Source organism: Colobus angolensis, unplaced genomic scaffold (genome assembly GCF_000951035.1).
Source record: "Colobus angolensis palliatus isolate OR3802 unplaced genomic scaffold, Cang.pa_1.0 Scaffold143, whole genome shotgun sequence".
Lineage (NCBI taxonomy): Eukaryota > Metazoa > Chordata > Mammalia > Primates > Cercopithecidae > Colobus > Colobus angolensis.
Window position 1 is genome coordinate 1153076 of NW_012114522.1, and position 23423 is coordinate 1176498.

The following is a 23423-nucleotide window of genomic DNA, read 5'->3' on the forward strand; positions in this document are numbered from 1 at the left end:
AATTTCAGCTCAGGTGCACTCTTGGGGCCTCTTCAGAGGGGGATGACATGTGCGGTTCTACACTCCCGCTCCCCTGGGTTCCTTCTCAGGGTCCTCCTGGGCTTCCCCATGCAGGCCCGTCCAGGAGGTGCTGCGGGCCGTAGGCCCCTCTTCCCTCTGCAGACATCTCTCCCTGTGCCTCTTCCTTTTCTCCCTCCATTCTTTCATGCTTAGGAATGTTCAAAAAGGGCTTCTATAAAACTTTGTAATTTGTTTAGCTCTAAATTTTGTTTAGAGGCTCGAGACAATGAGGAGGGGTAACTGAAAACCTGGAAAAAAGAAAACCTCGATGAAACTCCTAAATCCAGCAGCAGGAGGTAAAACAGGCGGATGCCGATTTGGAGACTGCTCAGGAAGCTGGCACGGTGTCCGCCTGCTGCTGCTAATTCACCGAGACTGGGTGCCCCGCCAGGGCCACACTGGAAGGCCACTTCGCCGGCTTCATTAACAGCAAGCGCAGAGGGAGATGCCAGTGGAAGGCCTGGCATCAAGGATGTCCAAGACATTTCAAAACACGTATGTTATTCACTTAATTCTGTACAAAGGGCCTTCACAGTGCTAGGAAAGGAATTATGATTCACCAGGAGGGGAAAGCACCACTCTATGGAGCTTGAGATCAGCAGACACCTATTGGGAGGCTGAAAGCTTTGTTCAACGGACTTCAGGGTGAGGGCCCGGCTCCCTGGGAAGGTGTCGGGGACGACAGCCTGGCTGTGTCTCTCGGTGTACAGATTCTGCTCTATGACACCGCCTTCAGCTCCCCGCCTTAGGAAGCAACCCCGTGTCAGTCAGGATAAGGTGGGACGTGCTACAGCTAGGACCATTGCCACCACTCACACGGGACGGGAGTCTGCACCGTGCAGCTGTGCTGGGTGTCATCCTGGTCCGGGTGCCATCCTGGCCTGGATGATGCCAGAGAACGAGACTGGCAGCAGCTGTGCTCTGGCAGAACTTTTGTGCTTTGGGAAGGAGAAAGACAGTAATGAGTAAGCAAAGAAATACATAGCAGTACATTGGGTGCATGGTTTCGGAGGGAGCAGTGCTGCAGCAGGCAGTCAGGGAGAGCGTCAGGGGAAGCAGCGTGGCCAAAGGCCCTGAGGCTGGACCATCGCTGGGGGACTCAGCACCCAGGCCTCCCAGTGCAGCCCCAGGGCCCAGCCCTCCACGGATGCTCCTCTCTGGGGCTGGGAACGCCGGTAGATCCCGGGCCCAGGTGAGAACATGCAGGAGGTGGGCCGTGAACTGGAAGGTGGAACTTCTAGGCATGGCTCCTGGGCGCCTCCTCGCTTCCTACTTCCCTGAGCTCCAGCCTCACAGGACAGAGGCCGGACTGCTGCAGGCCCTCACAGGGCCTCACCTGACCGGCTGAGGCTGCGCTGCCTGGTCATTGGGAGCACAGTGTCTGGAGCCACCCAGGCTGCCGGTGCTTGAGTCCCAGCTCCTCTTGCCAGGAGATCTTGGACAAGTGACTTAGCTTCCCTTGGCCTGATTTACATCAGCTGTGACATGAAGTGAATGCCCCCATGGCCCATCAGAAAAATAAACTGAGTCAATCTGTGCAAAGTGGTCTGTAGCGTGTGGAGCTCACAGCAGCCCCAGCCTGTGTCTTCCCTGAATGAATGGGTGGGTGAGCGAGTGAGTGAATGAGACCCTCTGCCTCCCGGCTGCTGGGTGGAGGTGCCAGGTGGCCACCATTGGCCTGGCAGCCCAGCCCACTCTCTCCGCCCTGCCTGCAGGCCTGTGGCGAGGCTGTATTTCATCTGCTGCTGCAGGCCGGGCGGGGAGGGGGTGGAGCTGGCCACTGACTCCACCCACTGGGCCTACTCTGGGTCACACCTGATCCGCCCACCACGAGGGCCCTCCCGGAGCACCATTACAGCAATTAGGAGCTAAGCGCTCCACTTAACAACCAGGGCGAAATCACCACACTGTGCAGAGGGAGGCAGACGCTCAGCTGTCTCGCCATCCTGGAGCCCCCAAGTCATCTGGGCTGAGGGCGGGCATAAGTCCAGGTGGAGACACGCTTGGGTTTGAACTGCAGTCTGGGTGGGCCTGAAGGGCTCCGGCTGAAACAGAGGAGGCGGAATGTGCCGGCCAGGCCACAGGGCTGGGCTTCCTATTCTCACGGCACGCATCCCCTGGGGCTGCCATGGCACAGTACTGCAGATGGGGAGGCCTGCGCCACAGAGTGCACCATTGCCATGGAAGCCTGATGTCCAGGTGCCAGGAGGCAGAGCTGCTGGTTCCTCCGAGGCCTGTCTCCTGGCTTGCAGATGCCACAGTCTCCCTGTGCCCTCCCTTGATCTTCGCTGTGCATGCTTGTGTCCTAATCTCTTCTTATGAGGACTCCAGGCAGGCTGGATCAGAGCCCACCCTTGTGACCTCATTTTAACTTAATCACCTCTTTAAAAACCCATTCTCCAAATACGGTCACATCCTGAGGTCCTGAGAGTTAGGACTTCCACATGCATATTTTGGAGGGACACAGCTCAGCCTGAAACACCCACATTTGTGGGCCTTTTGGACACGTCTCCCAAGCTCATTCCAGGTCCCGTTGCTCCTGAGGCCAAGAATAGCCCTTCCTGGCTCCTGCACCCTGACCGCCCCTCCAAGCTTCTGGATACCTCAGAGATGCGGCTACCACCCAATACCGAGGCAGCCCTGAGCGGAACCTCCTGCGACAATGCAGTGATGGCACCTGCACCTTACGGCCTCTGCGTCCCCAGAATTCAGCCCAGTGCCTGCGCAATGAATGCCTGTCGGTTTGATGTGATGGTGAAACTGAGGACAAGCAGATGTCTTTCCAAGCTGGAAGCATCCTCAATCCGGGCTGCTGCAGTTGTTTCTGGACACCTGACGGCTCTCATCCTCCTCTGTGCTCCTCGGGGATGTCTCCCAGAACTTTGGGAGGCTGAGGTGGGTGGATCACTTGAGGTCAGGAGTTCGAGACCAGCCTGGCCAATATGGCGAAACCCTGTCTCTATCAAAAAAATGTAAACAATTTGCCAGGTATGGTGGCGGGAGCCTGTAGTTCCAGCTATGCAGGAGACTTAGGCAGGAGAATCACTTGAATCTGGGATGCAGAGGTTGCAGTGAGCTGAGATAGCACCACTGCACCCCAGCCTGGGCGACAAGAGCAAAACTCCATCTCAAAAAAAAAAAAAATCCACGCAGATGACTTCAGTCAGAATTTCCCTGCCCAGTGTGTCAGCTCCGGTGAGAAATATGCAAATGTCCACGCGTCCTGGCCACACACCCCAGGTCTCAGCCAGGAAATTGCCTCTTTAGGAAACGACATAATTATGTGCAACTATTTTTGTCTGGCCGGCCAGGCTGCAGGATTTACTCTGCTATTAACTCTCTGAAATCTGTCTAGACAATATAGAAGAGCCCTGGACAAGACAAATTCATTAGTCAGCCTGAATAATTCAGATAGATTTGGAAAGCAAATGAGCAGCAAGGTGTTCCCTCATGGTCTGTGCACACATAGATTTTCCTTTAAGAGGTGGAATATAAATTAATAACAGTCTGATTGCCATTAATAACACAGGCAGTGCCCAGCCACGGCTCCCAGATAGCCACACATTAAGGAAAGCATTCATTTCCTTCCCCCTGGACGAATTGGTTGGTTAAGCTCTTGGAAGCAGCCTCATCGCATTGGTCAGAGATGACCGTCCCAATTATGAATCGCACAGCCATGAAGTTTTGCAGTGGGGGAAGAACTCTGCTCAGAAGTCGCTCTATCTTGGGAACTGTCTTTGGGGCAAGAGGAGAAAAATCCACATCCCCTTCCCCACACCAACCATCAGGTTCTAAATGAGTGAATGGGACAGGCTGTGGCCCTTTCAGGGGGAAACCAGCTTCGGAAAGAGCAGCGCCCTTGCCCCGGACGCCCCCAGAAGTGGGAAATCTGGCCTGGGTGACCTGGCACTCTTGTCCTCCCTACAACGCCGGCTGTCTATGTATCTCACAGCCCCTTGGCCCACCTAGGGCTTCAGTTTCTGTTGCTGAACAATTCCCCTGCACCCCTGAGGCTTCTGCCTGTGAGCTCACTCTGGTCATGGAAGTCAGCCTGGTCCACTTGCAGGGCAGGCCAGAAAAGCCAGGGCGAGTGTCCTTGCAAGAGCAAACCTCAATCGGTGTTGGAGAGGACTGGGTGAAGGAAGGCCCCATGTAGGAACAGGTCAGGGGAGGGCTCTGCACCGTCTCTCTGAGGACCCCCAGTGCCCAGTGGGGCTGAGCTCCAGTTGTCCATGGAGGCCACTCCCTTATCAATGCACTTTTCCTGGCTCTCCTCCCTTCTCTGTCTCCCTTCCCTACCCCCATGATGTGCTTCCTGGGATCACCCCCAAATAATGTACGTGGCCATATATAGGCGAAGTCCTAGGTCAGGTGAGTGGGGCCCCGTGGAGGCCAGCACCATGCATTTGGGGCCCTGGTAACACGAGAGGCATATTCCAGGGGGCTGCTTCTCAATGCACACCCCGCTGTCAGTGACTCCTGGCCTGGTCCCCTGCCAGGACGGACCCTTTCATGACTGCCCAATGTGGAATTGCCCTTAAGGGCTCTTTCAGCATGCCTGGTAAGGGGTGCCTCTGGTTCTGACAGCAACTCTGAAGGTTCCAGATTGGTGTGGCCAAAGGGGACGAAAAGTGTGCCAGCTCTTTGAGGTCTCTTGCTTCCTGGGACCTGCTGAAGATTTCTGGCAGGGGGTTCTAGACCCTGGGATGGTAGAATGCACATTGCGGGTTGCTGTGCAAAACAGCCTCTCCTTGGCTGTCATCAAGTTGCAACAACAACAGTCCTCGTCCCAGGACTCCTCCTCTGCTCCAGACCCTGAGTTCCATACTAGGCCCTGGAGAGAGTGGGAGCTGGCCCAGGGCTCAACACTTTTGAAATAAAATAGGAGCCAACAGATGGAATCCCTCAACATCACCTCTGGAGTGGTGGAGGCCAGGGTAGTGAATGTGGCTGAGAATGAGCAGGAAGTGGTGGTCCAGGAAGACGTGCCTACCCAGCTCCAAGCAGCCCTGGCCAGGCCAGGCCTCCCCATCTGGCCTCTGCTGGCAGCCTCTCTCAAGGGGAAGGTCTCAGCTAGGCCAAGACGTCTGTTATTTTTACCAAATCTGCCTATCATGGGAGTCACTCCACCTTCCTGGAGCAGTGAAGAGCAGGAATACATCACAGATACATTCTCCTTCATGAAAACCAGGAACAGGGGAAAGGCATCCCATTGGACCAGCCCCAGGCCCACAGAAAGAAGCACAAATTAAGGAACTAACACATTATTTGGGAGGTGGAAACCCAGGGTGATGAGGATGGAGGAAAAAGGGAAGGGGCCAAGGAAGGATGCACAGAAATGCAATGTAATGTGCTCCCTGCTGGCCGCCTTCACAACAGGCTGTGTAGATGCAGCAGTCACATAGCAGATCACACCCAGGTGAGTGGTGGCACCTTCAGCCACCAGACGAGCAATATGGAAAAGAAATAAATGTTAAATCAAAGTAATAAACAAACTCTTGGATCATTAGATATTCCATTAATAAATGGGTCACACGAATACTCTAGGAAAATATTTAAATTTCCTGTTGATTTAACCCAAAACAATTTGACATCACTGAAGAGAGTAGAAAGCTCATAATATTCAACACAGCAAGGACACTGATGACCAACTGGTTGAGGTATGTCATCAATTCAAGGAGTGTTCAACATGAGTTATGTCCAAGAGCCCTGGAAATGCCTTGATATTGCACATCTCAAGTATAGAAGTAATTTGATGAGGTTTCCCCAAATTTGACAACTGTTTCCTAATTTATATAATATGACAATGAATAGTAAAAGGGAAACTTCTTTCATATGTCAACACTTGAAAACAAGCTTTGACCAACCATAAGAGATTGTCTCGATGGAAAATACTGCCAAATTAGGATCTTATGGAGAGATGGAGCGAGCGTGTGGCCAAAACTTGTGGGTATAAAATAAATAGTCGCAAGAATGTTCCTCAGTAAAATTGATGTAATTTTTCTGGAGTTTTGAAGTTTGTTGTATTTGTAAGCTATTTTAAGCTTGAAATTTGTTATTTCTTTCCTCATTCTAAGTAAATGTTCACTTTTATAACTAAATTTGCATTTACGATTTTGTAATTTTGTATTCTTTTTCTTTTTCTTTCTTTTTTTTCCCCAAGATGGAGTTTCACTCTTGTTGCCCAAGCTGGAGTGCAGTGGCGCAATCTCAGCTCACTGCAACCTCTGCCTCCCAGGTTCAAGCGATTCTCCTGCCTCAGCCTCCTGAGTAGCTGGGATTACAGGCTCGTGCCACCACACCTGGCTAATTTTTTGTATTTTTAGTAGAAATGCGGTTTCACCATGTTAGCCAAGCTGGTCTTGAACTCCTGACCTCAGGTGATCCACCTGCCTCAGCCTCCCAAAGTGCTGGGATTACAGGGGTGAGCCACTGCACCTGGCCTTGTATTCTTTTTCTTAAAAGTCCTCATCCCATTATATAAACTTCAGGCCCCGATAAACCTACATCTGTCTTAGATAGCAGCAGTCTCCAACCTTTTTGGCACCAGGGGTTGGTTCTGTGGAAGACAATTTTTCCACAGACCAGGTTGGGTGGAGGGCTGACTTTGGGATGAAACTGTTCCACCTCAGATCATCAGGCATTAGATTCTCATAAGGAGCATGAAACCTAGGTCCCTCACGTGCACCGTTCACAGTGGGATTCAACTCCTATGAGAATCTAATGCTGCTACTGATCTGACAGGAGGTGGTGCTCAGGCAGGAATGCTCACTTGCCTGCCACTCACCTGCTGTGAGGCCTGGTTCCCAACAGGCCATGGACTGGTATCAGTCCAGGCCCAGGGTTTGGGGACCCCTGCTCTATAGGCCCAAAACTACCCAAGGGAGATCTCTGGGGTAAACTGAGGTGCTGGGCCCCCATGGGTTCCTAGAGGCAGAGTACAGATTGTCCCCTTCCTCTTCACAGCTGGAGGGTCTGATCATGCCCTGTCCTTGCAAGGCCAGCGGCTGTAATGCCCTGATGTCAGCTGCCCGCTGAGGCTGAGCCCTTCTCCTTTGGACAGGCTGCCCCAGCGTCAGGCAATCCCAGATCCCTGTAGCCTCCCCTTGGGCATTTTCAGGCCTCAAGATGGGGGTGGATGTCAGGGAGTGAAAGAGAAACCCTGGTGTATGAGTCTGTTCTCATACTGCTACAAAGAACTATCTGAGACTGGGTAATTTATAAGGAAAAGAGGTTTAAGTGGCTCACGGTTCTGCAGTCTGTACAGGAAGCATGACTGGGGAGGCCTCAGGAAACTTACAGTCATGGTGGAAGGTGAAGCGGAAGCTGACACATCTCACCTGGCTGGAGCAACAGGAGGAGAGCGAAGTGGGAGGTGCTACACACTTTCAACCAATCAGATCTCGTGAGAACTCTATCAGGAGACAGACTGGGGGACGGTGTTAAACCATTAGAAACCACTCCCACAGCCCAGTCACCTCCCACCAGGCCCCTCCTCCAACACTCAGGGTCACAGTTCAACATGAGATTTGGGTTGGGAGACAGAGCCAAACCATATCCCCTGGCCTGGGGGCACCCAACACTCGTGGGCTTTTAGTGACGAGCCTGTAGCTGTGCTGTGAGAGGTTACAACCCTGCAGGGCTTGTGTCAACATTCCCTTTGCACAGATAAGAAAATGGGCTCAGAGAGGTGGTGATGCTTGCCCATGGCCACCCCGTCAGAATAGGCAGCAAGCACTGAGGCCCAAGGCTGCCTCTGGTCACCGTAAGACAGAGCTTGCTGGGTAGGACGGCCTTCTTAGGCCAGACACATCTGGCGGTGGCCACAGGCTCCTCACTTCTCCACACGCCCACCGTACCCTCCAATCCAGATGTTTCCATGAATATTTGCTAGGCAGCGTCTCCGGGCCAGCTGTCCATCTGGCTTCTTGGTGGCACACCGACCCTGGCTTGTACGTCTCCAGTGCTGGGGAGCTTACTACCACGAATGTTCGCCCTGCATTGGGCACCAGCCCTGAGACCCCTCCTCCAATGTGGAGGCCAAGCCTTCCTTGGCCTCCACTGCCAGTGACAACCCTTCTGAGACTTGGAGAAGGTGACTAGGTCTACCTGTGCCCCTGCCCCCTGCACACAATGGCCTCAGTTTCTTCAGCCTTTGCCTGGTTTCTGAGGTTTTTCCTCCACTTGCCTGGCCTAACTCCTTGGTCTCCCACTCTGGCCAAGGCTGACCAAGAGGAGGGAGAGAGGGCCCGTTCCATCCTCCATCCATGACACTCCGTATCCTTTGTGGCAGCTCAGCCTCCCCCAGCCTTCTAGGAAACAGCATTTAACCCTTTGTGGCGTTCATCTCCTGTGGCTGCCGTAATAAACACCATGGACTTGGCAGCTCAGTAATTATCTCACAGTCCCAGAGCTCAGAGTCCAGCACGGGTCTCGCTGGGATAATGTCAAGGTGTCAGTGAGGCTGTGTTCCTTCTGGAGGCTCCAGGGGAGAAGCCATCTCTTGCCTTTTCCACTTCCTAGAGGTGCCTGCATTCCTTGGCTCGTGGCCCCGAGCTCCCACCATAAAGCCAACCACAGTGGGTGGAGGTCTTCCTGCGCCAAGTCACTCTGGCCCCTGCTCCTGCCTCCCTCCTCCCCAGTGCGGGACCTGTGTCATGATCCAGGATCATCTCTCCATCTCACGCCAACTGACTTGAAGTCTGGATGTCCTGGGGCCACGAAGCCTAAGATAGTCACAGATTCCTGGATTCCAGTGTGAACCGCTTTAGGGGCCATTCCTCTGGGGCCATGCCTTCCTCCCTGGAGGGCTTCAGGGGTCTTGCTCAGCCATGCTGCCTCCTGGTGGAGTGCTGCTCGGACACACACACCTGTCTCCCAGGTGAGTTATTCATGTGTTCACGGCCAAGAGTATGGACCTCAACCTGGGCAGACTTGGGCTCAGAGGTCAGTGCTAGGCATGACCCTGGGCAGGTTTCTTGTTGTGGCCAAGCCCCAGTGTCCTCTTCTGTAAAATGGGGACAAAAGATCCACTTCTGGCTGGGTGTGGTGGCTCACGCCTGTAATTCCAGCACTTTGGGAGGCCAAGAAGGGTGGATCGTTTGAGGTTAGGAGTTTGAGACCAGCTTGGCCAACATGGTGAGACCCCATCTTTACTAAAAATAGAAGAATTAGTCGGGCGTGGTGGTGGGTGCCTGTGATCCCAGCTACTCAGGAGGCTGAGGCAGGAGAATGGCTTGAACCCAGGAGGCAGAGGTTGCAGTGAGCCAAGATTGCGCCACTGCACTCCAGCGTGGGTGACAGAGTGAGACTCTATCTCAAAAAAAAAAAAAAAGACCCACTTCTCAGGCTTGGCTGAGGTTTAAGGGAGAACGTGTATGTGATGTTCATGGGAGATGGTCACGAGATGCCGCCAGGTTCCCTCCCTCCCCACACGCTGAGGGGTCCTGCAGGAACCTTCTTCCTGGGCTCCAGGTGAATGTGCCTGGTGCAGCCTGGGAGTTCTCTCCAGCAACTGGCCACCCACTGTGGGCACAAGGCTAAGGCAGATGACTTATAAGGGCTGGCCAGGGCATTGTTAGATAGCAATTAAGTCCAATACTTGGAGACATAAATGAATTTACTAGTGTAGGTGGGCCATAGAACCCAAACAGTGAATATGTGATTTTAATGAAACAAGGAAGTCTGAGCAAAGATCACATAAAGTCAGGGGACATGTCCTGGCCCAGATATGACCCAGTTTACCAAATAGTCTCTGACAACGTCCCACCCGCATGAAGGGACCCTGGGTTTGCCCCGAGCCTTCTAGCAACCAGGGAGAGGGTGAACAATGAATCAGTTCCTACATCCACCTTGCAAAAACTCTGTGGTTTTTGAAAAGGCCTTTTGGGAAGAAGCACAACTCTTCTTGGTCTGAGATCAGAGGCCGACCCCAGGGAAGGGGCGCCAGCTGAGGAGATGACCAGGTGAGAAGGTGTGAGATGGAGCTTTGCCGGCCTCTCTCTCATCACAGAGCTTGGCAGCAGCATCCACCAGCCCAGTCACCTCCAGAACCCGTGAAGGCCCCACCCCCGCTCCCTCTCGCGCTGCTGTGGTCACAGACTCAACGTGAGAGCTGCTTCTTGCTCAACACCTTCCTTTTAGAAATGGGCAGGACCTCGGCACATCACCTACATCACCTCGTGTGTTGACTTGCGAAATATTTACCCCTCTCTGTCTCCAGGCCAGGCCCCATCCCCCACAAGCCTCCTGCGTCTCTATCTACCACCCTCCACCTTTCCATCAGACGTCTTGCCCGCATAGCAAACTCAACAGCTCAGCCACACCTGAGCTGCTGTCATCCCGCTGAGACCTGCCCCAAGGCCTGCGTCTGGTTGCGCGGTGTATCCAGCCTTCCCTTGCTCCATCCAGCCCTGAACCTGAACATTATCCCCCATGCCCTCATGCCCCAGCCAGGCCGCCAGCAATGCTGCCTCCACCCTATTTCCAAATAGGGTCCCCTTCACAGGTCCCAGGGGTTACAACGTAGATCTGTCTTTGGGGGACATCTGAAATAGGGTCCCTGACCTGCTCAGCCCCAGTGAGTAACCGTGCTGCACCTTGTCCTCTTAAAGGATCAGTGTCATCGGGTCGTACTCCTCCTCGGCTCTGAAGGCTGCACAGGCCCCTCCTCCCACTCGGGGTTAAAGCTCATGGTGTTGGCAGTGGTCACCCAGGTACCATGAGCTGGACCTGTAGCCGTGGCTCCAGCTCCCTTTCCCTCCCCCACTCACATTGCCCCAGCCCGGCGCTGGTGTAACCCCTAGGCCTCTGTGCCAGCTGCTCCCTCTGCCTGGAATGCCCTTCCGACAGGTTCTACAAGGCTCACTCCTCACTCCCTCATGCTGCCTCTCCACAGGAACCCCCTCCATAAGGCCCCAGTGCAAGGCCCCCCTACTTGAGCCCTCCCATGAGGGCCCCTCTCTCCATGAGGTCTCCCTCTCCATGAAGCCCCCTACAAGGTCCCCTTCCAGAGCCCCACCATGAGGCCCTCCTCTCCACGAAGCCCCCCCACCTGAGACTCCCCTCTCCATGAGGTCCCCCTGCAAGGCCCCCTTCTCCATAAGGCCCCCCTCCATGACATCCCCTTCCATGAGCTCTGGGCCACTGTCTGAAGCTGCACCCAGCCTCCCTTCCTGCCCCAGCCCTTTCCATCCCCTTTTCTGGCTCTGTTTGTTGCCGTCCCCCAGTGTCCATCTGGCTGTCTAGCAGACAGTCGCCTGCTGTCTTTGTAGTTTATCACCCATCTCCCTCCCCTACACCGCCTCCCAGTGCAAGTGCGATGGGTAGGCAGATGCAGCCACCTTACTCACTGACACATCCCAAGTGCCCTGCACAATGGAGCTTGATTGGTTTCTGTAGAATGAGTGAATTCATTTGTATTATTGTAAAGAAAGAAAACTCCATCTTTCCATACAGTTAGCAAATATGAAGACCGCCAGGCCAGGCCAGGCCAAGCCAGGCCAGGCTAGGCCAAGCGGAGCATGCACGTCCCAGCGTGTCTCCGGCCTGCAGCGCCACTCTGGCGGCTTTTCCTGCATCCGCTCCTTCCATCTCACAGCATCTGGGGCAGCCGCCAGCATCACCCTCTTCACGGATGACAAAACAGAGACCCAGAGACGCAAGATCTCCTGCCCTCCCGCCCAAGGCCACCCGGGGCACGGGGTAGAGATGGATTTAAAAGCTGTGGTCTGCCCATTTCCACCCACCTCTGCCCTAGAGGAGGACAGGGATCCTAAACTTTCTTGCGGGGAGCACAAGGTGAAGGCATAGGCCCCTCTCTGGTTCACAGACCCCAGATTCCACGGTCTCCCTGGGAAATTCTCAGCTACAGCAAACTGAGCACTCAGGCTGCACCAGCCACAGGCACCTACTGCACACAGGAAGCCGAAGCCTGGGGAAGCGGCCCAAATCCCTACTCCAGCCACCATGGTAGATGCTCAGCCCCGGGCAGGAGGGAAGCGCTGAGGAGATGGCTGTGGAGTAACCAGCCCATGCCTCTGGGGGCCTCCCCCCAACTCCTTCTCCCTCAAAGTCCATCCTCTCAATCCAGCACTGGCAGGGGCTACTGGATCCATCAGCAGCAAAGCAAACCAGTGCACCCTCTGTCCTTCATAGAGGCCTCCATGCTGTGTAGACTCTCTCTCCCAGGCCTGTCTCCAGTGACCCAGCCTTGTTCAGAATGGGACAGACCACCCCACCCTCTTCCCTGCAAGTCTTTGCTAGAACCTTTCCCTCTAGCCTCAACCGGTGCGCCCATCACCTCCTCCAGGAAGCCTTCTGGGCTTACCATTCCCACCAGGTCCTTGTTAAAGCCCCTCCTCTGCTGCAGGTTAGGGGTTAACCCAGGAGGTCACACCTTCTGTGCTCCTGCAGCCCCCACCCATTGTTCAGAGAACAATTCTGTCTGACCTCGGTGTGGGCAACTGGACACAAGCTTTGCTTTGGGAGCAGTGACCATTCTCCAGAGGAGGCCAGTGGGGGCCGAGCCAGCAGTTGACTGCACCTGTTGGTGGGGAACAGGGCTGGTGGGGGCTCCTGCTGCAATACCCATGTGTAAATTCATGCCAGTGTCTGCCCAGCAGTCCAGGGTGGCAGGAAGAGCCACAGTCAGGGCCTCAGCACCTCCAGGAAGCGGCTCGGCCAGGCCGCCTCTCAGTTCCTGTCTCCCGAAAGCCTGGGCTGTTGGAGGGCCCTGAGCCCTCTGACTCTGCAGCTTTGTCTGTATGAGCCTAGAAAACAGGGTGCACTGGGGTGAGCAGTGCCGCCCTAAAAGGACACATCTAAGTCCTACCCCCCAATACCTGTGAAAGTGACCTTATTTGGAAATAGGGTCCCTACAGGTGCAATTACTTATGTTAAGATGAGGCCACACTGGAGCAATGACTGGGGTCCTTATAAGAAGAGGAGAGAGACAGACCCGGAGGGACGCCGGCTGTGTGAAGGCGAAGGCAGCGATCAGAGTGATGCGTCCACCTGCCCAAGAAACGCTGAGGAATGCCAGAGCCATCAGAAGCCAGGAAGAGTCAGAGAGTGACGCCCCCACCCCGCAGCCCCCCGAGGAGCCAGCCCTGCACACCGTGACTTCAGACTTCTGGACTCTAGAACTGGAGACAAAATTCCTATTGTTTTCAGCCACCCAGTTTGTGGTACCCTGTTATGGCAGCCTGGGAAACTGACAAACGGGATTGTTCATCGCAGACCTGCCAGCACAGGCATCTTTCTTTTAGTAAACATTAAGTAAGACAGTAAGCGTAAGAATAACCTGCAATCACTCATTCATTCCTTCACTCATTCAACAAATAGTAACTGGATCTTAATCAGGCCACCTATCATTTACCAGGAATTACTCTAAACGTTGGGATCGTGACTGTGACTAGCAGGGTGCACGTACACCTAGTGTACGTGCTGCAGGAATGAGCTCTAGGCTGGGCCCCAGGAAGAACTTCAGAGCAACACCCCCGAGATAGGGGTTGTTGTGGGCAGGGGAGCTGTGGCCTCTGCTCTGGGCACCATCACGCTGTTGGTGGAGGGACCACTGGGATGGTGCAGGGTGAGCGGAGGGAGGGGACGGCTTCACCCTGAGCCTCCTGCCAGTGGCTGTCATATGCACAGGGAGCCTCTGGCTGCAAACAGCTGAACACTGGGGGAGGCTGTTATTTCCTCTGGGCCTCCTCGGGCCGATGACAGAGCATTTGCTTAGTCATTCAACACACACCTGTCTGCTCCAGCCAGCCTGAGCCTGGCACTTCTCCTGGGCAGCTGCCGTGAGGGTGGTGATGGTAATGATAATAGCAGGAGAAACTGAGTGGTGGGGCCCCAGCTCTGTTCCGTGGGCTTCACTTGTATTAACTCTCTCAATTCTCCTTCCCACCTGGAGAGGTCAACGAGTGGGAGATCCACAGCTGGGGCAACGGGGCGGGGGCTGCCCACCCCCACGTTGCTGACTCTGAAACCCTGCTGGTGACCAAGTGCTGACTGCTTTACTAATGAGGTTGCCATACACACGAGGACCTCCACAGCAGCTGTGCCTGCACCCGTCTGCCCCCCAAACACAGGCGGATTCCACCCCCATATTGTGTCCTCAGAGCAGGGAGCCCCGTCCATAAGCAGACAAGGACAGACACCCCGGGCATCACAGGGCTGTGAGTGTGACCCCAAGTGACAGTGCAGACACCCCACACCTGCCTGGAGTCCACGGGGCCAGGGTGGTCCGTGAGGCTTTGAAGGGCGGGGAAGGATCAGAGGCCATGGGGGCTTCAGCAGCCTTGGCCAGCGGCCTCCCTCCTACACCCTCACTGCCCTACACCGGGTTCAAGGTCGCTGTCCCTCCACACTGCTTTGCTCCAGTTTGGGGGCAAAGTGGACTTTAAAGCTCCATTTTTTTCAATAATAAAAAAAATCACCAAAACAAAATAGAGAGGAGGGAAGGGCTGTGAGGGATCCTCCCCAGACCGGACAGGGATGCCTGGCTCTTAGGGAGGCCGTGGAGCAGGGGTTTCTAAGCTTCACCGTGGAGGAGGCCTGCTGGCTGGCAGCCCTGTGAGGACAAGTGAGTGGCTGAGCCGAGGGCCGGAGGAGGGAAGGTTCCCCTAGGTCTGGGCTGGGAGTGGGTGGTGTTGGGGTGTGCCTGTGAGCTTGTGGAGCACGTGGGGCTTTGCAGCAATGTTGCAGAAATGGATCCCAGGGAAGCAGGACCTCTGCCCCGCCCCTGGCCCCTTCAGAGGGGGGCCCCTCCGCCTCTGCCTCTGTCTGCCCTGTGGCCGGGTGATGAGAGGTGGCTTTGAAGGGGAAGCGGTGGCCAGGCCAGGAGCCGGCTGTGGGGGAGGGCAGGGGTCCTGGGAACACTTAGGCCCTTATCGCTGATCAAAGCCAGGAGGTGCCGCCGACAGGCGAGGTGTGGCCCCACCTGGCCCTCATTAGGCGCCCGCAGCCTTGTTCCTGCCAGCTCTGCTCTGGTTCACAGGCATCCCAAGACCAGCTGCCCTGTGGCGGCCCGGCCATCACACCTGGCAGAGGGACTCGCCACACGCCAGGCACCAGCGAGTGGACTCCACAGCCCTGCACATGGCCACATGCCCGGGGCCCGGCTGCCTCTCCCTGCAAACCTGGCGTTGGTGGAAGCTGAAGGCAAAGAGATTGATCCCGCGGCAACCCAAGGGCCCCATATCCACAGGGCACCGTCCCCAGGGTGAGGCAGGAACCTGCGAGGAGGGGGAGGGGTGTCTCCCGCCCACAGTGCATTCTTCCAAACATTCTCCAGGTGAGCTTCAGCGTGAGGAGGGTGGCGGGACTTGTCTTGGGATCGTACCCCAGCTTGGCCTCCTGTGTGACCTTGGGCAAGCGGCGCAGACTCTCTGGGCTTTGGAACAGTGTGCATCGTGAGAACCACATTGGGAGGAAATTTGCCAGCTGTAGAGTCCCACATGTGAGTGTGAGTGTTGTCTTTACTCTTAGCAGGGGGGCTTGTGCTGAGGAAGCAGGGGCATCCCAGAAGACCCATCCAGGGAGGAGGGGCCGGCGAGGGGGGACGCCCACCCTTGGTTGCTTGGGTTTGAGATGTGGCCTCTTGTTTTCCTTTCCCCTCCTTGACCGTGGCCTCTCGGTCCCCCAGTGGCTCCTCCTGTCTCCTGACTGGAACCTCTCTTGGCAGCGTCACCAGGAGCTCTGCTCGCGGACCTCTATGCTGCTCCCACCTGGGTCTGCCCTAAGCCTGGAGCCTCGGGCCAGCCACCCACCTGCCCCTGCCATCCCCGGCCCTCCTGCCTGCCCCATCACGGGGTTTAGTGCTGCCAGCACCCTCCATTGACAAATGACATATAGGATCGCAACACCCAGCCCCACCGAAACTCTCAGTCCATCTCTCTGTGTCGCTGTCTCTGCCTCTGTCCCTTTCTCCAGGTCTCTGTCTCTTTGTTCCCTCTCTTGGTCTCTCCCTCTCTCTGTTCTCCAGGCCTCCTCTCTCTCTCTCTCTCTCTCTCTCTCTCTCTCTCTGTCTCTCTCTCTCTCTCTCTCTCTCTCTCTCTGTTCCTCTGGCTCTCTCTTTTCCTCCTTCTATTTCTTCTTCTCTTCCTCCTCCTTTGCTTCCTCTTTCTGCTCCATCTCTCCGCTCTGTCCTGGGAACATTCTAGAACAACTTGCTAAGGAAAATCCACAGTCCTAATTTGAGTTGGGTCTCGGTCCCTCCTTCCCCCACGGTTCTTTTCAGCCTGATTCACACAAAAAGGGAGGCTTGGTGGCCCCACCGGCAGCAGCACCAGAAGGGAGGAGAACCGGCGAGGCCTCTCCTCTGTAGCGCCCCTGCTGTCCCCGTCCCCTCTTCTCTGAAGGGTGAACGGCATTCACAGGAAGGGCCACTGCCAAGGAGGAAACTGAGGCACGGATGGGCATCTCGGGCTGGACCCGGCTTTGCTGTCAGTGTGACCTTGTGTGAGGGGTTTGGGCGGTGACCACACCTATCAGCGCACGAGATTGGCTTCAGCACCGCTCCAGCCAGCTGCCTGAGAGTGGCCGCCCAGCACACACTCAGCAAGGCCTTAGCGACCTGATCCAGTTCCCCGGCACGGGGAAAGCACGTAGAAGCTCTGTGGCTTACGCCCATGGGACCCAAACCAAGGCTTTCCACGCCAGTCCCTGCCCCAGCCTCAGTTTCTGCCCCTGTGAAATGGGCATCATCCATCCTGCTCTGCAAAGCTGAAGGCCCAGTCCCCAGAGGAATCGGGAACACACCCCCAGACAGTGTCTGTCTCCTGGATTCCTTGAAGGCTAATTAAGAGGTGCAGGCCCTGCCTAGGGGCCTCCCGGCTTCGTATGTCTGTCCCCTTCCCCACTGTTCACCAGTTCGAGGCTCCTTTCAGCGCAGCGGCTGCCTCTCAGCACCCCTATGTGAGTCCTCCTCTGACTGCTTTAGGCTGTCCCCAGGTTCTTGGGTGCAGCTGGTGGAAAGGTATGAGCTTCAAAGTTGAGTGTGACCCCATCATTTAGGGTTGGAGAACAGGTGGGTGGGCGTGGCTGAGCCGCCCAGGAAGGGTACCCCCGGCTGAGACGGAGTCTCTCTCTGTTGCCCAGGCTTGAGTGAAGTGGTGCGATCTCAGCTCACTGCAACCTCTGCCTCCTGGGTTCAAGTGATTCTCCTGCCTCCCAAGTAGCTGGGATTACAGGAGCACACCACCACACCCGGCTTTTTTGTATTTTTAGTAGAGACGGGGTTTTAATATGTTGACCGTTAAATTATATTCTTAAAAGTTAGAGTCTTTCAAGAGAGTTATGGATCAGTTTGCAACCCTGAGAAAATGTGAGGTAAACAAATGCAAAACAACAACTCCCTACTTGCCTACCAAAAATAATCATATTCAGATGATCAACCAAGCCATGGTAGCTTCTTTACAAACATCTAGAAGAAGTCCAGAAATGATTGCCACATGCCATCTATCATTAATTAAGCCAGTGCCTTTCAATCATCCTTCATTTACATCCCGACCTCCTAGTTTCAAGACAGCGCCTTGAGGGCCAAGGTGATGGAGCGTTTTAGAAAGTGCCTGCATCGGCACAGGCGTAACTGGTAAGTAGCTCCGCGTGCAGTGGTGGTCAAGAAATTGGAACAAATGTTTAGTATTAAAGGGATCTAAGTGACGGGGGGAATTTCATATGTTATGATTTATGCATCCATCATTCCAATCATCTTAAGTAAGAAAAATGTTGGTTCTCAGTTGCCACTGAGAAGTATCTGGTCTCTTTTAGATGAAGGCGAGCCACACAGACTGACGGCTCAGCTCTGCTGCAAAGCTAACACTTGCTTTATTATGTACCTGATAATTCAGACAAGATTTAATCAGGCAATGCGTTTCTAATACCCATTCGGTATTGGTTTTCTGTTTTGAATTTGCGTCTATACATGTAATATCCAGGAAGACTATCTGTCTTTTGTTAAATGTTTTTAAGTTCCACATTTTCAAGTTACATACAAGAGATAATCCAATCAGTAAAGTTAAACCAATGGAAACTGGTACAATTATCAGACTTTTTCCCAGCAGGGAGGGAAATAAATAAATAATATATTTATATAGTATATATCTATTCATCTATGTTATACATTTATATATGTATTATATTATATATTTATATGTCATATATTATATATAAATCTATAATTTATTAAATAATAAATGTATGTATGACAAACTTGAACGATATAATTGTTTTATATACTTTTATATATAGATATAGATATCATTTTACTATGTGTTGTATGTTATTAGATTTGGGTCCAAAAAACTCTTTACAAAAAATTATTCACTCACTTCTCTAGATTTTGTAAAACAGGACACATTTCCATTGAAATGGGTAACACTGTCTGCAGTGTAAGCTTTACAGTAAGCTTTACAGTCTCATTTAAAGTGTTCAGTAGCTCCTTCCCCAGGCCTCTCTTTAGGCCAAGTCCTGGTCAAATCCCCATCCTCAATATGAATAGGGCAGGTCCAGTGAGAGGACACAGGGACCTTTGACTTCCATGGGAAAGAGCGGTGGAGACGGGGCAGGGACAGGTCAGCACAGGGGGTTCCTCGGGGAAGAGTTTGCTGGGTGTGGGTATGCTTAATTCAGTCTTTATTTCCATTTCAGAAAGCACCTAAACTCCTTTTCTGGGTTCTCTTGCTGAATCTGCAGTTTTGAAGGTTATCCACTCATCTATTTATTTAGCAAATATTTATTGAGCGTCTGCGATCTGCCAGGTGGCAGGACCAATCTTGGCCCTGAAGTTCTGAGCTGGTGGTAAAGAATACTGAGGGAAAGCCTATGAAATATAAGGTAAGAGCTGTTCTTGTTTTGTTTTTTTAAAATGCAATAGGAATCATCCTGCTTTTAAAATCATCTGGGATCAATCGAGTTATATTCATTGTATACATTCAATGTATTCATTGATTCTTTCCTGCTTTATTTGCCCATTCAAAAATATCTGTTGAATGACAGATATCAATACAAATAAAGAACTGCTTCAAATTGGTGTTATCTGCTAAAAAACTTGTGTGTCTAGTCACTGTCTCTGGGCTTGAATTTCCAAGCTGGAATCCTTGGTGAAGGTTCTTTCTGGAAACCTCCCAGCTACAAAGACAAATGAGTGGTTGATTTTATGGACGGTGAATATTCGGCACAGCTCCAGAGCATCTGGGCTTATGCTGCCTGTTCTGAAACACCCCGAAACAGGGGCACCTTTGGATGTGTTAAAGTGTTCTTCCTCTAAAATTTTTACAAGAGCTGGAGCCACGGAAACAATACAATATCTTGCCCAACTGGATCCAGAGACTAAAGAGACATTCCTGTGGTGTTTCCAGCTGTCTCAATCCAAGAAGCTCTGGGTAACTGTCCACAAAGTGGAAGGAAATTAGCCTTATTTGGGGATCTGTGTATTTGAGTTCAGGGTAAATGCATTTCTTTTCCTTCCTGCTTTACCTAACTGGAATATCTGTTGCACTCCCCTCACTTAAATTCATAGATATTTGCTCAAAGTTTTCATTCCCTTAATTTGCTTTGACCTGGAGACCAACTTGCATAGATTTTGAATAATCTAATGACAAAGCTTCCTGGGGTGTGGGGGGCTCACATATTACCAGCTTTGATGGGGAAATTAACTATCCCTCATTTATAGATCCCTCATACTGCTCAGGAGAGAAACCTGTATGGTGAATGTTTGTTTGTTTGTTTTTCCCAAGGAGAAGAGAGGAGAGAGATGAAGCAGGAGAGCGTGTCTGTAGAAGGCTGTAGTCCCTTGTGTAGAGGGCACCGGCCTAGCGGCTTCACGTATAGATGCCTTTTCTAGGTCAGCAACTTTGTTTTTATTTATTCACTTATTTTTGAGACAGGGCCTCACTCTGCTACGCAGGCTGGAGTGCAGTGGTGCGATGACAGCTCACTGCAGCCTCTACCACCCAGGCTCAAGTGATTCTCCTGCCTCAGCCTCCCTGGGTAGCTGAGATTACAGGCGCCCGCCACCATGCCTGGCTAATTTTTTGCATTTTCAGTAGAGACAGAGTTTTGCCATGTTACCCAGGCTGGTCCTAAGCTTAAGCAATCCGCCTGCCTCAGCCTCCCCAGTGCTGGGATTACAGGTATCAGCCACCGCACTCGCCCAGCAACTTTGGATGAATCACTTGATCTGTTGAATCTGAATTTCTTCATGTAAGAAAATAATATTGGACCAAAATATCTTGCAGGGCTATCATGATGTGCAGATGAGGCCATGGATGTAAACATGCTTTGAAAACACTGAATATTATAAAATATGGGAGATGAGCATTAGTTAATTATCATAGAAATTTATGCAATTTGTCAAACACCTACTGTGTGCCAGATTGGACCCATAAATATACATTTCCAGAAGAAGAAGGAATTTCAAGATTAGTTAATAGTGAATTTGTTGGGATTTTCACTTCTGGGATAACAGGTACTGGATTTTCCCTCCCAATGATGAAATGGTAGCGAACACGTGAGGCCACTGTGCTCAGGTATTGGACAACAGGCAGAGCAGGTTCGTGGTTCCCCAGAGAAGAGGAGCAAAGGAGGTGAGCTTTGTCTGCCCTCTCCCTCCTGGAGCCCATGCAGAGCTCCAAATCTCACTGAGCTGAAGAGACAGAGACTGGAGCTTGAGCTGCTGAATTTGGGGGGCAGGGTATCAGATGAGGGAGACACAGAGAGGAGCAGCTCCAGCAGCCCTGTGAGGTCAGTGCAGATCCTCATCTTGGGCTGTGCTGCACATGTACAGGACTTGTGTTCATAAGCCACCACAGTCATCATCCATCCAGTGCTTAGCTGCGTGCTACGCTGAGTTTCCAGAGGCTGTGAAGTGCGGGCAGACATGGGATTCTGGATCAGCTAGGGTGCCAAGAACTCACTGAGCACTTGGACATTCGGTTGATCCCCATAAAGGCCAAGCCTTAGGAGTAAGGATCACACCCTAGAGGAAGGACCATGCCTTAGAATTAAGATCAAACTGAAGTACACCCACCCTAACAAAGAATAAAGCTAAGCCCCATGGAATAAAAAAGATTTACCAGTAATTTAGCTGCCTGCCAGAACAATGCTCAACACCCTTATAACATAATCCATATTATTTACAATTTTATAATGTCCAGCATACATTAAAAATTACTAGATATACAAAGAAGCAAGAAACTATGACCTATAATTTAAAAGAAAGCATTACTAGAAAGAGATCCTGATATGGTTCAGATGTTAGAAACCTAAAGCAGATAATATAGATATGTTTCAGTCTATCTCTACCTTTTATATTTATATTTAATAAATGTATTTACACTTAATATAATTATTGATATTGTTAGATTTAAGTCTGTCATATTTTTTTCTTTGTTTCATTGAATTTTTTTGTTCCTCTGTTGTTCTTCTGTTTTTCCTTTACTTTGGGCTAACTAAACATGTTTAGCATTCTGTTTTAATTTTTCTCTTGGCTTTTTAAAAAATTTATTTATTGAGATGGAATCTCGCTCTGTTGCCCAGGCTGGAGTACAGTGGCATAGTCTCAGCTCACTGCAACCTCCACCTCCTGGGTTCAAGCAAGACTTGTGCCTCAGCCTCCCAAGTAGCTGGGATTTCAGGTGCCCGCCACCGTGCCCAGCTAATTTTTGTATTTTTAGTAGAGACGAGGTTTGCCATGCTGGTCAGGCTGGTCCCAAACTTCTGACCTCAGATGACCTGCCTCCCAAAATGCTGGGATTATAGGTGTGAGCCACAGTGTCTGGCCTTTATTTTGGCTTTTAGAAAATTGTCCTTTTGTACTATTTTGAGTGATTTCTCTGGGGATTACAATATGCATCATTAACTTAATCAGAATCTACTTGGAGTTGATGTTATATTGTTTCGTGTACAGTGTAAGGACCCGATCACTGCCCGAGTCCATTCAGCTTCCCTCTCCTTTGTAGGAATGCTGCCATTACCTTACCTCTGTACACAGTGTGATGCCCCCACCAGTACAATACTATTTTCGTTGCTTTAAGTCTTCACTGCCCAACACAATAGCCACTAACCACATTTAGTTATTTAAATTTAAGTCAATAAAATGAAATAAAATTAAAGATTCAGTTTTTCCGTCACTCTCGCCACATTTTCAGTGCCCAGTGGTCACCTGCGGCTATTGGCTACCCTGTGGGACAGCACAGATGTGGAACATTTCCATCATTGGAGAAAGTTACCGTAGACCGATCTGCTTTAAATAGTTCATTGTCTTTCAAAGAAATTGATATAATTCATTGTCTTTCAAAGAAATTGATAAGTACAAGGTAGTCTTTCTTATTTATCCACAGACGTACTCTTTCTAGTGATCTTTCTTTCTTCCTATAGATCCACATTGTCACCCGCTATAATTTGCCTTCAACCAGAAAAAAAAAAAGAAAAGAAAACTTTCTGTAACATCCCTTGGTGTGCAGCTCTGTTGGCAACAAATTCTCTTGGGTATTTTTGATCTGCAAATGTCTTTCTGAAGGATATTTTTGATGGATCTGTAATTCTGGGGTCACAGCTCTTTTCTTTCTTTCTTTCTTTCTTTCTTTCTTTCTTTCTTTCTTTCTTTCTTTCTTTCTTTCTTTCTTTTTCTTTCTTTCTCTTTTTCTTTCTTTCTCTTTCTTTCTTCTTTCTCTCTCTCTTCTTTCTTTTTCTCTTTCTTTCTTTTCTTTCTTTTTCTTTCTTTCTTTTTCTCCCTTCCCTTTCCTTCCCTCCCCTCCCCTCCCCTCCCCTCCCCTTCCCTCCCTTCCCTTCCCTTCCCTTCCTTCTGTCTCTCTCTTCTTTCTTTCAGTTCCTTAAAGATGTTGCCCTTATGTTCTGGCCCCCACAGTATTTACTGAGAGATCATCATTGATTCTTATCGTTGCTTCCCTGTAGTGATGTATACTTTTTGTTTGGTGCTTTTAAGCCTTTTTCTTTTCTTGTTTTCTTTTGATGTTTTGGATTTTTCTACTGTTTGCTTGTAACATGCTTAGGGGTGATTCTCTTGGGCTTACCAAGCTTTTGGAATCTGTAGACTTTTGAGATCTTGGCTCACTTCATTTGTAGGTTCTTCACTCAATTTGGTAAAATTTCAACTGTTATTTCCTTATTTTTTTTTCTGTTCCTTTTTTCTTTCTCTTTTCCCCTCTGTAACTTCAACTGCATATATGTTAAACCATTTCTATTGCTTAGAACTGATGCTTTGTTCTTCTTTTCAATCCTTTCAGTCTCTGTTTTTACAGCTGGATAGGTTTCCCCCACCTGTATTCAAGTACTCTAAACTTTTTCTCTGCAGTCTCCACACCGCTGTTAATCCCATTTATTAAACTTTTCAT